Source organism: Gossypium raimondii, chromosome 4 (genome assembly GCF_025698545.1).
Source record: "Gossypium raimondii isolate GPD5lz chromosome 4, ASM2569854v1, whole genome shotgun sequence".
Lineage (NCBI taxonomy): Eukaryota > Viridiplantae > Streptophyta > Magnoliopsida > Malvales > Malvaceae > Gossypium > Gossypium raimondii.
In genome coordinates, this window is record NC_068568.1 from 20,104,952 (window position 1) to 20,111,657 (window position 6,706).

Genomic DNA, 6,706 nt, shown 5'->3' on the forward strand with positions numbered 1-6,706 from the left:
CCAATTTTCTATTGCAGACGAAATCACTGACTTACCCATAAATCTCACCACCATATTCTTTTTTATTATTTAGTGGTGGCCCAACCACTTTAAAATGAACTTGGCCCAAGTATTTATCCTTAATAATCAACCCTATCCTAGACCCATCATCAAAGGGGTTAGTCGCAGACCTAGAGAATGACCTACCAAAATTATTGGATGGTTTGAGTATCTTTGGCTTAGGCTTTAGACCGTTCATAACTAAAACTCCCTTCCTTTTATACTCCTCAAGCCCATTCTTTGTACTAAAATTCTTTATCGGTCCAACAATTTTTCTAGCCTCCTTTGCCACCTCCTCACTACTCCTAATCAATCGGCTTGAATCCTGTTCCCCCTTAATGTCATTGATAACTCGAGAAACTCCCAAATTTTTGTTTCTAAATATCTCGCCAATGATTCTAAATCTGGATCCACTAGTCGCACCACTCTTCAATCCTCCAACCACGCCATTCTCCAAACCACTGCTAGTTTTCTTGACCATATAAGCCTTCCGCCGCTATCTATGCTTGACAATCATCCAAGGACCGAAGCATTCTTCCTGCAGTTGCCCCTATAGTCTCGGTTCTACACCTCGTGATTTTTCCTCCCCCCTCCAGTGTTGTTTCCTGGCTTGACTTATGTGGACATTCTTCCTGGGAATTCCCAAACCTTCCACAATCGAGGCAAACCATGGGTAAGGATTCATATTCAACCCTCTGTAATTTCCCATCAATTATGATTTTTGAGACAAGCGATTTCCCCAACTCCACATACACAGTCAATCTCGCAAATTGCCCTTTACAACTATTGTTAGTATTCCAATCAATCTTTGCAACTATACCAGTTATGCTCCCAATGAACTTCAAAAGGCTTTTGGTGCACATTCCTTCCGGTAGCCCTGGTAACCTAATCTAAACCATTAAATGTTTAGGATGACATTGGTCTGACGAGAAGGTTGGCATCCACTATTGCACAGTGAGATAATGTCCAAATCATCCAGGGACCCCCGGACAAAGCATTAAGGTACTCCTCCTCCTCTTGAAATTTGACTGAAAAGTAATTGTTTTCCAAGTTAATAATTTGCAATGGGAACTTCGTTTTCCAGATTGCTTTCAATTTCCCACACATTGTGATATAAAAAATCCTTCTACCCAATAACTTCACGATAACTATCCGAGCCTTGGGTTTTGCAATGAATTGATGTACTCTTTTAGAGAAAGTGATGGAAGGAACTCCATCAACTATTTCTAATTTAGCTTCTCCTTATTGTAGATCGAAGTCTTCGTCCTTCTAATGATTCATTGTTCCAACCGTAGTACCCATTAACTTTTCTTTCCACGTCACAAAAGCTGTGTTAATAGCATCCACTTTCATGCCCTTGTCATCCACCGCGGGATTGTCAAGATCTGGCGGCTTTGCCTACCGGCATCGTACCTTCTTGAGTGAGTGTCTTATGCCCTCTCCTGGAGACGTTAACATCTTTTTTTTCAACCTAGAAACACAGAGTCATAACTTAATTCTTTAAGTTCCATATTCATGATAATAAGATAGTGACATAATATTTCCACAATATTAACTATTTTCATTTATAGCGTTGATGTTAAAGAGAATTAAATATGATTTAGGTTTTGAGCATTAAAATTGAAATTAAAATAATAGAGTTGGTAGTGGTACAAAATGCATGTGCCTTCAATTTTCATAATCTTAAAGACATCTTTTCCTTATTATTTATTTAAATTAATTATTTCCATCATTTTATATTAACAAAAGAACAATAATAATAACAAGGCTAATTAATAAGGAAAAGGATCATGAATCATAATCACCATTTATTAAGTTACAATAACTTTATTTTTTTTGGAGACTTAAAAACTAAAACCCATTGTTTTATTTGAATCCCTACTCCTAAATCATGATATGTTTACTTTACATATTTAAATGTATGTATATACACATTAGTATTTTGAGATTTTATATTTAAGTCTCACAAGATTCATTTATTTTATTAATTATTATTGTAACTTCTCATAGAAATTATAATAAAGAAATATGATTGAAGCACAATAGTATAAACTTTATTAAGAGAAAATGCAATTAAAGAAAATGAATTTTATTAAGGTAATACGGAGTTGTAGTTAAAGTTGTTATATGATATTTAGGTAATACAAATTCAATATTTAATATTTTTTTAATTATTATATCAAATATTATTAATTTTCCCATCAAGTACATATAAAGTTGATTGCAATTTAAGACAATGATTCATATATTTGGTTTGTTGCCTTTTGCTCGTATTGATCTACTCTTTCGAAGAAGTTGAATTAGTGATTTCACCCTCCCTCAACTAACCTACTAGTATTCTTTTCAAAGACTATCACATGTGGGATATGAAACTCACTCGTATAATAAAATTTAACTATTCCACTAATGTTGCTACTATATTATTATATATCACATTATAATGGCTTAACTTTCAGACTTGCTACATACCTCAGGGATTTAATTATGAATTTACCCATTCCATAAAATATTAATTTTGAAGCCAAAGCAGGATTTATGCTTTTCGAAGAAATTTGAATATTAACTTATATTCTTCCAAATTTACTTTTTGGTTTCAAAACGCAAATCTATCTCTTTTACTATTATTTTAATTTTTATAACAAGTATGTATTTTTTATTTTAAAATTTAACACGAGTGAATTTAAGAAAATAATTTTAACATTGTTAACCATCCGAAATTTTCTAAATTAAAAACTAAAGGGACAAAATTCCAAATACAAAGAGTATAGAGAGGTGGAACATGCCTTAACCTATATCTAAATGAGTCAAAATATAAAATATATATTTAATGTATATGTTTAATTTTATAAGATGAAAAAGGTGATTAAGTGTGTAAATATCCTCTCATTTAAGTAGAATCTAAAGTGTAATTTATTTCCCGAGCTTTCATCTTTTCTAAATATAATTTAAGATTTAAATCACAATTGTATTTTAAAAAATCCTCCAATTTTACTTAATTGATTTAATTAATTAGAGTAAGTTTGAGATGATTTATGCATAATTTAAAATTATATTAATTTCTGTTAATATTTTGCAAATAAAATATTTAAAAATCAGGAGTAAAGTTGTATGATTAAAAATAATTACCCTTCAATAATTGGTGAAAAAAATTAAAAAAGAAAAACAATGTCAGAGGTGGCAGTGGCAGGATTTGACGCTGTCTACTGTAGTGAAAACTCATTTATTTGGCTCTTCTTGCTTCAGCATCATAAAAATTAAACAAAAATAAGAATATTATATTTAATTTATTACTGTTGAAAATATAGATTGATTGCTAAAAAAAAAACATGATACCCACGTTATCCAGGCATCCCCCAAGATTAGAAATTAAAAATCCAAAGCAAACTGGTGTTTTATTTATTTATTTATTTAATTTTTAAAATGATATTTCTGAAATGATGCCCTGACTTCACCTATTTTTGTTCATTTTTTATACAAATCTCCTCGATTTAGATCCTATTCCAATGATACCTTCCATTATTTATAATATTAATCATATTCTTTTTCCATTTTAATTTGAAGTTATAGTCAACCAAGCAATATTTCAAGAATTCTTGAAATTCCAGTAGCATTTAATCAAATATTTCATCTATTACATCTTATTATTTTTAAATATATTTTAATATGTTGGTTTTAAATCACAACTTATTACAATGAATTATAAGCGTGTGGACTTTCTAATAAATTTTGAACTATTACTAGTTAATTGATATATAAAATTATTAATTATATGATATTAAGTAAATTAGTCACTCTTAAATAATTTGTAGTAAATTAGTCTTGCTAATTTCAAAAGTGAGCAACTAAGGATAATTATTCAATGACAGTAATTTTTTTTTGTAAATTATATATAACTTTGATTGGTATAATAACATATTTAGCCCTCAATGTTTATATATTCTATGCAAATGTTGATAAAATATTTAAATGTTGTTGGTTAAATTTGTTAAATAGGGCCAAATTGATAGAACGTGTAAATATTACGAGCTAAATTTGTTAAATCAAGATCAAATTGATAAAATGTGTAAAATTTAAGTGTTAAATTTGTCATTATATCAATATGTACAATGACAAAAAACATTAACGTCGCGACTAATTATCCTTCGTTGCTCACCTTTAAAATTGACAAAATTAAATTGTTTCATTTTTAGAGGACCAATTTATTAATATCAAAATTGAGAGAAACCAAATAAATCCTTTTGTTTAAAAACTCAAGTTTGATTTTTTTATAAGTATATCTTTAAATAGAAAAAAAAAAGTCTACACATCCATCACCAAATGAAATTCACTTCATTCTAAAAGTAAAATATTCAAAAGCCCATAAACGAAGTTAAGAAAATTTTCATGCTTAATTTTTGTGTGATTAGAGTATTTTTTATATCTGTTTTAGGTTTATAAATATTAATTCTTTTGAGAGTTGTAATTGTTTCTCTCAATAATATCATCTTTAAGATTTAAACTTGAATTCTCTCCTAATGATAGCAACAGAGCAGAGTAGGACGAATTTTTTATTTTCACGACCTCGACCTAATACTCTACCGTCATGCCCCAACCCCAATCTTAAAAGAATTAATCCACCCTAGACTCGAAAATTAATTTTATATTCCATCTTGATACGACTCAAATTTAAACTTTTTTTAAAATTTGATTAATTAATTTTAAAAATTGGCGTTACTTCTAATTGAATTTGATGTATTCTGCTTTTTCTTTTTTCACATTGGGGTTTATTATTTGAACTATTATGATTTACAACAAAGACCATGCTTGGGATGATTGGGATGATCAAGTAATATATATATATAGAAAAAAAAACAAAAATGAGATGTAGACTTGGAAATATAAATTAAAAATAGAGGGAAAGAAAGTAGTACGAAATGTGAATAATTGTGATAAAATGATGTTAATAGTAATTAATGTTAAATATATAAGAGGGCAATTTTATAAATATTTTAAAGGGGTAATTTCACACTAAACTCAACATCAATTTGAAACCTGATTTAAAAAAAAAAAAATACCCGAGCCTATTGGGTCAAATTAGTTCAGAATCCATTGATTTCTAAGTGTTTCTGTCATCCTTATTTTCTCCTTTTAAGGATAATGTGCCTTACCAATCATTAATTACAATCTAAAAAGCAAAATAATAATAATAATAATTTTCTTTCTTTAAATTTATTTAAACTAATAGCAGGGAAGATACCAAGATGTAGGTAAAAGCTTTGATCTCTCATATTGCATATAAATTGTTTTAATAAAATTATAATATAATATAATGATAATTTCTTTTCAAAATTTTAATTTGATTCCAACCTCTGTAAAGGAAATTACCTACTTATAAGGAAAAAATAGAAAGATAATTTAGTTTTAGTTCTTTGGCTCCTTCGTCTCTCTACTACTACTATCACTAGTATATGCTCCAAAAGGATAAAAGAAATATAAGTTATGATTTTTTTTTGGGTAAACTACACCCATGGTCACTTTTGTTTACCTTAGGTTACATTTCAGTCACTTATGTTTGAAATGTTACGTTTTAGTCACTTACGTTATTGTGTTGTAACATTTTAGTCACTGAGCCGTTAATTGTCATTAATGGTGTAATGGTAAGCTAACGTGACACGTTAAATTATCATTTCAAACAAAAATTTTAAGTTAAATTATACAATTGGTCTCCATAATTTTTCGTTTTGAGCAATTTATTCTTTTATGTTCTTTTAACTTTCATTCTTTATTTTCTTTATTTTTCATTCTCTTCTGCTTCTCCCTCTGTTTTGCTACCTTCTTTATTTATTTTAACATACCAGGAAGTCGAATTGGTAGTGAAGAAAGAAGCATGGTATGGGTTTATGGGTTTTGGTTATAGGGTTTTGGTTATAGGCAAATGATGATAGTTGATTTCCTACTTCTTTTTTCACTGCCAATTCGACTTCCTAATATGTTAAAAGAAATGGGAAAGATATGAAAACAGAGGGAGAAACAAAAGAGAATGGAAAAGAAGAGGAAAGTTTAAAGAACATAAAATAAAAAAATTAAATTACTTAAAACGAAAAAAATATGGGGATCAATTGTATAATTTAACCTAAAATTTTGTTTGCAATGATGATTTAACGTGCCTCGTCAGCTTACCGTTACACCATTAACAACGATTAATGGCTCAGTGACTAAAATGTTACAACATGATAACGTAAATGATTAAAACGTAATATTTCAAATATAAGTGACTAAAACGTAACCTAAGGTAAACAAAAGTGACCATGAGTGTAGTTTACCCTTTTTTTTTATAAAAAAAAGTTAAGTTTATTAAAAAATTAAATAAATTAAGAAGTAGAACCATAAGTCTCACATGGTTTCCCACCTCACTTAAAAATGATGGTTTGCGTTTCTCTTTTGCCTTACATTACGAGAGAAAGCATTTTTTTTAGGGTAAACTATGTCTGATGTCCCTCAACTTTGTTTATTATTATTTTTTGTCATCAACTTTTTGAAACTTATAAAGAAGCCATTATAGATTTCGAGTTATTATAAAAATATCATTCTACCGTTTACTGTTGTTACAAAGTTAACATTTAAAACATTATTCATAACCAAATATCAATTTTATATCTTTTTAATTTATTCAATTTAGTCCTTAAAA

The 6,706-nt window shown here is 28.6% G+C and overlaps 1 long non-coding RNA gene across 1 annotated transcript; it reads left to right on the forward strand.

Annotated features, from left to right (window-relative positions):
- Positions 1 to 357: 357 nt before the first annotated feature.
- On the forward strand, positions 358 to 1,742 carry LOC105767789 (uncharacterized). Its single transcript, XR_001125613.2, has 3 exons — positions 358 to 712; positions 950 to 1,041; positions 1,291 to 1,742. It is a non-coding gene; the product is annotated as an uncharacterized LOC105767789 (long non-coding RNA).
- Positions 1,743 to 6,706: the final 4,964 nt, after the last annotated feature.